General features: G+C 48.9%; 1 protein-coding gene across 3 annotated transcripts in view; it reads right to left on the bottom strand.

Moving 5' to 3' along the window:
• C11H15orf39 (chromosome 11 C15orf39 homolog) overlaps positions 1 to 6235 on the bottom strand; it is a 32585-nt gene extending 26350 nt beyond the window's left edge. For 2 of the 3 annotated variants that reach the window (XM_044979790.1, XM_044979792.1), the window contains exon 1: positions 1872 to 2287. The gene's annotated coding sequence lies outside the window, so the exon portion shown is untranslated. Of the gene's footprint in view, positions 1 to 1871; positions 2288 to 6130 lie in introns of those variants that run through there. The other variant, XM_044979791.1, reaches the window with a different exon arrangement.

Here is a 6235-nt window from a genome sequence, read left to right on the forward strand (position 1 = left end):
CCCTCACTATTGGATCTTTCAAATGGTGAGGGAGAGTAAAGCCAAGTTTTCCCTTTACACAGCTTCTTAAACATCAACTCAAAACAAGTGAATTTGGTACTCACTCACTCCCACCCCTACCTGCAGGTGTGCATCATTTTTGTTGCAAATAGGAGAATTATTTCTAAGAGCACTTGAAGAGTACCATAAGTGGGGAAGAATGCTCTATGCCTGAGTGTAGAGCTGGTCCAATAAGGTAGGAGAACAATCAAGTGTACTCTGTATCCAAAAAGAGATAGTACTATCTGAATGCTTGTAGCAAATAAGCTATAAAGATAGGGGATTTGTTTGCAGGTGCTGTCCTATGCACAGATCTGGTTCAAACATACCAGTTTAAATTTAAGCTATAACAAGCCGAGACGTACACATTTTAGAGCTGGTGGCCGCTTACAGGCTGACACAAACACAAATCACTAAATATTTTAAGCCTAACTATGCTTGCTCTAACGATCTATTAAAGAATTAAGAAAAGCTATAGCTGAAACATAACCAAAAGCTCATGCATGTGTGCATGTACTATTGTCAAATGCTGTTTATTCAATACACACATTCACACAAATGGTATTTCCTAGGTTCTGCCCACTGAGCCCCTTTGTTGATGCAAGAACTATAGTTACCATAAAAATAAACCTTATAGTACTTACTTAGATCTGTTCATCAATGCTTGTTGATTTAAATGAGAGTTGAATACAATCGCTGAAAACAGCATTTGGCCCAGCGTACACATTGTACATAAACCACAGGAACCTAAACTCTCCACAGACGGGTAAGAAGCTGTAACTGAAGCCTGAAGAGCCCATTATTCTCTTAACCATACAACAAGAAACAGATGATCTGTGGGAATTAATAAAAACCCAGTACAGTCAAGGGGGGAGGGGCTTGGGGAAAACTCACTATACTATTATAAAATATAGAACCCTTGTGTCAGAGGGGCGGATTATAACCAGCCCTTTTTACAAAAGATTATATTGCCAGTTGCTGAAAGTTATTCTCATGGCCACAGGCCAGGCTCCAGTCCAGTCATTTTATCACTGTTAAGGAGTGATAAAATTGAAGGGAAATGAGAAACAAATACCACTAGTGAATCGGGTTTAAACAGACTATAGAAGAATCTAGACACCGAAAATTTTAATTTGAGAACTCTTCCTCTCCAGAAGTTGTGCTTGCACACATGCTGGGGCACCTCAGGACAACAGAAAAAAGGCATTTTTAAATAAAAGATTAGGATCCTTTTTTTAAAATGGAGAGTTTTCTTAAAAACAAATGGTTCCAGACTGTAAGAAAAAGAAGGAACTTGCCAAGAGACATCATAGAATCATTTTGTGAAGCACATTTTGGCATTAGCCCAAATCCACCAAGTAGACTAAACAACTAGCTAAAAGCCTTGGTAATACCCAAGAAAGGGGGATGGTCAAGGAATTCTCCGTCTCAGATCCCCACCCAGGCCTCTGCACAGTCGATGCTGAGTCTCCTACACAGAGGGAGGAACCACATTTACCTCTCCGGTTTCTATTCCCCCAGCCTCCAGTAATCTGATGCAATAACAGATCTTTCAGTTCCTCTCCGCTCCCTGCCTCACACGACAAAACTACGCGGTGCTTTTTAAGGGGGGTGCTGGGGAATGGGGAGACGAAGCAATTTTGCAGAGTGACTTGTTCTGCCCCCAGCCCACGGGGCAGTCGCAGGCTGCGGGTCTGGCAGTGCCCCTCTCCTCTGAGCACGGGGACAGCCAGGGATGGCCAAACAAGAGACTGAAATGTCTCGCCTCGCCCCCAGCACGTTGTCCTGACTTAACCGACTGGCTGCTGTGAGTGGGGGGCGGCTGGGCTTACCCGTGGCTGCTGGTGCCGGGACCGGCTGCTCCCCGCAGGTAAACTGGCCCTCCCCAGGCGCATGGTCCAGAGCCAGCGGGGGGCTCCGGCGGAGGAAGGGGCTCTCTGCGCTGGGCAGGGCGGTGAAGCCGGGCGCTCAGCGGCCACGTCCGGGGACCTCTCTTCCCAAAGCCCGCCGTGCGCTCCCAGCCACGCCGCATCCACCTCCGAGCGAGGGAGCGCTGGTCCCAGCCCCACTCCGTCCGCGTGAGAGCGATCGGGGCAGGCAGGCATCCAGGGCTGTAAATTCAGCCCTGACAGGCTTTTCCTCCCGGGCTGCTCCGGATCAAGAGGGGAAGAAACACACTCCACCGCAGGAACGGGTTTGGAGCCGCTGCCGGCCAGAGCTGAGAACCCGCTGCATTGTGAATGCGAAGAGGAAGTCAGTCAGTGGGAGGAAGGGGAAGGGGGTAGGAGGATAAGGGGGGCCCTAGGGAGAGGGTGGGGAAGAGGGAGGAGTTGAAAGGGAAAGAAGTGCTGGCAGGAGCTGAGCCGGGACTCAGTTTGAGGGCAGCCTGCCTGGGCTGAGATTGTGACCCAGCCTGGGCGTGGGATTGAAGAGACTCGCAAAGTGTTTCGCGGCCACACAGAGACTTTGCCTCCGCTCACCGTGACGGCCACTGCGCTGAAGGAGCTGGCCAGGCTCAAGCCAAAGCTGCACAGCAGGAGTTGATGAGCGAGGCAGAGCCATGGCACGAGCAGCCCATGAGCCTGGCCAACTCCAGTGGAGTGGCACTGAGACGTCCTACCTCCCACTCGAGCCTGGGGCCCTCTGGTGGGGCCTGGGCCCACTGCTCTATCTGGGTGTGCACCCTCCTGCCACTAATTCCTCCCCGCTGGAGAATTGAATCAGTCTAGGTATCTGACTGGTTGCAGAGGGGGATGGGGCTGATTTGGTGTCTCTCTCTTAAGAGGAGGGTGCTGGTGCTCAACAAGCTGGTCCTGGCCATGCTCGGGCAGTGATTCAGCAGCCAAGCCCACCCCATGCACCCCGGCCCACCTCTGGAAGGATTTTTTCTGCACGGAGCTACACTGAGTCTCTGCAGGTGTCCTGAGCGTCCCCTGTGGGGAAAGCAAACAGGGCTGGGTCTGCATCCACAGCCAGGTCTACCTTCCACCTTCAGAGCCTGAACAGACTTCTCTACAGTGCAGGTAGAGTGTGCAGACACATGCCTTCCTCCACCGCCTCAGAGACCAGCAGCTCTTTTATCTCCACCTGAGACATCTTCCCTGAGATCTTCTTGACTGAGACCTCCTCAGGAGCTGAAAGCTAGTGTCAGCACCCAGGTCCATAGCAACTGCCAAGGGGGAGGATCTCCGTGCCAAACCTCTGCTACACAACCCCCATCTATGTGTGCAAGTGACAGAGTTACCCTTGGTGTGCCGGAGGTTGGTCCTGACTGGCACCCCCAGACTGCGACTTCTGAACTACACTCAGAGGGGCTAGGTGGACCCTGCAGCAGTTGGCCAGTGCATGGGGTTCTCCACCCCATGCATCCCATCATGTGACCCAGAAGGCAAGGGCAGACTTGGCTCATGCTTCTCTTTCCTCAAACAAGTATTGCAGGAGGGTGCTTTCCACCCACCCCTCACCCTCTGGAACATGCCCTCAGGCCCATGCCCCATGAGGCCCCCAGCACACCATATGAGCTTGCTGTACAATATTCAGCCGTTCTACCTCCAAACCATGCCCAGAAAACATCTGTGCATGCTCATGCTTCACACCATCCATCTCCTTGCCTTCATGTCCTGCCCTGACACCAGGATCTGCCATGTATGGCTAGTGAGGAACCTAGTAGACCAGCCTGTATTCCACAGCTCACTGAGCATATTTATTGGTGGCTCCTCCACAGGGGTATGAGCATGGGCATGTAACCTGGCACAGTCCATGAAGTCATCTGACTCCTGTCCTTTTTGTGATGAGAGGTAGATCCTGGCGCACATCTATGTAGAATGCATTAGGTTACAGCCCTTCTTCTGGCTCCTCCAAAACCTTTTACTGAAATCCTTGCTGCACTTCTCCCCACGTCTCCTGATCTACACCCACCCGATCCATGGCCCCAAAAAGTCACGGGACCACCTCATCAACCTCCTCCTGGTGCTGGCCAAGATGCCATCCATCATACTCAGAGAAGGAAGCTGGTTGGGGGAGTGGTTGGTGACTGTAGGGTTTATTTCTGTTCCCTTGTTTGGTCAGGTCTCTAAGCAGAGTTTCTGTAGGTGGTGTCCATATACACCTTAAATGCCTTTGAGGAGCAGTGGGTGTTGTCAGGAGGATCTCTGCTTAGTGTCCTCCTCTGGATCCCTTTATTTTTTACCTTTGACCTCACCACCCATTAGTCAGCCACCCCCGCCCGCCATTTGTTGTCCCGAGAAATCATTTGTGGTCTAGTTTAAGGGGGTAGGCCTAGGCCCACCTGCCCGAGTACTACAAATAATACTAGAGCTTCAACCCACCAATGACTAGATATCTAGCTAAGGTTTAAAGCACCATGTAACTTCAGCTGGAGATTTGTGGTTGTGGACAGGAGTCAGATGAAGGGCAACACTTGAGCTGTACCTGTAACAAAACACTGCAATGAAGACAAGTTGTAGAACCACTCTGAAGTGAGGAAACCTCCCTTCCATGCTAGTGAGAGCTGGTGGAGTTTGGGGTTGGGCTAGGATTGTTTTTCTTTTGAAGAGTGATCTCACCGTAGAGTTAACTAACTTTTATCTCGGGGCACACACAGAAATGGCCCTAGAACATCAGCAGGAAGTGGGCTGAGCAGGGGCATCAGTTTCTGAGAATTTAAACTGTCACTCAAAAAACCCCTCTGAATGTGAACCATACAGTGCGTCTTCCTGAGTCAGCAGATTGACTCAAATTATAATTCATATATTTTTTAGATCTATTTTCTATTCATCTCAGTCATATGTTGACTCTGGAGCCTACTTCTTGTCATATATTAACAGAAACATCCAGCTATTCCAGGACTGCGTATAGAGTTTGTTGATTTTGGAAAGAGCTCAATTAGAACAAACACACACTTCCACTCTGTCCAACCCCGACAAATTGATTTCTGGGCACAAGTTTACACCAGAGCAGGAACTAATGCAGTTTATTTCTGATAAGTACAGTAATGTAGTTACACACAGGAAAACAATCCTTCCTGCCCCACAAGCGGAGCTATAAATGGAAAGATAACTAAATAGAGGCCAAAGATCATTCTCCCTTCTCCCCCCACCCCCAAGGAAATTGGGAGTGTTTTAAAACACTCCCAGACATGAGACTACTTATTTTGTCTTTAGCAAGTGGGAGGAAAGAGTTGCGTCATTGTGATGCTACTTCCTGACATTGCATCAGTCCATGATAAGTTCTTGTCCTCGCCTAATGGTGCAACATCCTATTAGGAGCCAAGAGGTCATGTGCTGGCATTGCAGGGGAGCCCTAAATAAACTGAAGGCTTGTAGCTGACCTAAGTGGGCAGACCCATGAAATCTAGAACTTTTCTTTTGAAGTCCTAAGCAGCCTGCAATATTTATTGAGAGGGAGCTCAGAGTAATCTCACCCCCCAGAACCTTTTTACAGTTATGCAGATTATTATATCTTAGGACAAGGGTCAGTTTTTTGGAAATGTTGAGTGCACACAGCTCATATTGAAGTTAATGGCACTCTCAGTGTCCCTGCAAATCAGGCCTTTAAACTCTGCAGTTAAACTAGGTGGGAAGTTAAGGCAACATCACTTTTCAAGCAGACATTGAAGGCCTGATTCTTCACTGCCTTGCTTAATTCACCTCCATGCAGAGGACACACAAAACTCCCAACCTGATATAGCAGCTATTTACATGCACTTTGCACAAGAAAAGCTGACTACACAAAGTGCAAGGCTCTAGAGCATCAGGCCCTAAGTGCATTTCTTGCTAGTGATATTTAGCCCTTACCTCTTCAAAGGGCTGTGCAAACATTAGCTAACCAACAATTAACCCTCACCATACTCCAGGAAGAACTGTCACTGTGACAGAAGGAGACATTAAGAGGTTAAGTGACTTTCCCCAATACCACACAGTAAGCCAGTGGAAAGGCAGGATTAGAACTCACAGCTGCCACTCAGCCATGCTGTCTTTCTCATCACATAGAACCGTAAAGAGTGGATGGTGAATGGTCACAGGAGAATATTTCATTGCCAGATAATAATACTGCCACACACACACCCAGGGTCTTACTTCATTTCACCTACCTTCAGTAGAAACTACACCAGCTGCTACTAGGTCAGGTCTAGAACAGCATTAAGGGAAAGCTGCCTACTAGTCAGCTCCTTCTCTTTTATGTACTGCCTCCTGGC

Source organism: Mauremys mutica, chromosome 11, assembly GCF_020497125.1.
Source record: "Mauremys mutica isolate MM-2020 ecotype Southern chromosome 11, ASM2049712v1, whole genome shotgun sequence".
Classification (NCBI taxonomy): Eukaryota; Metazoa; Chordata; order Testudines; family Geoemydidae; genus Mauremys; species Mauremys mutica.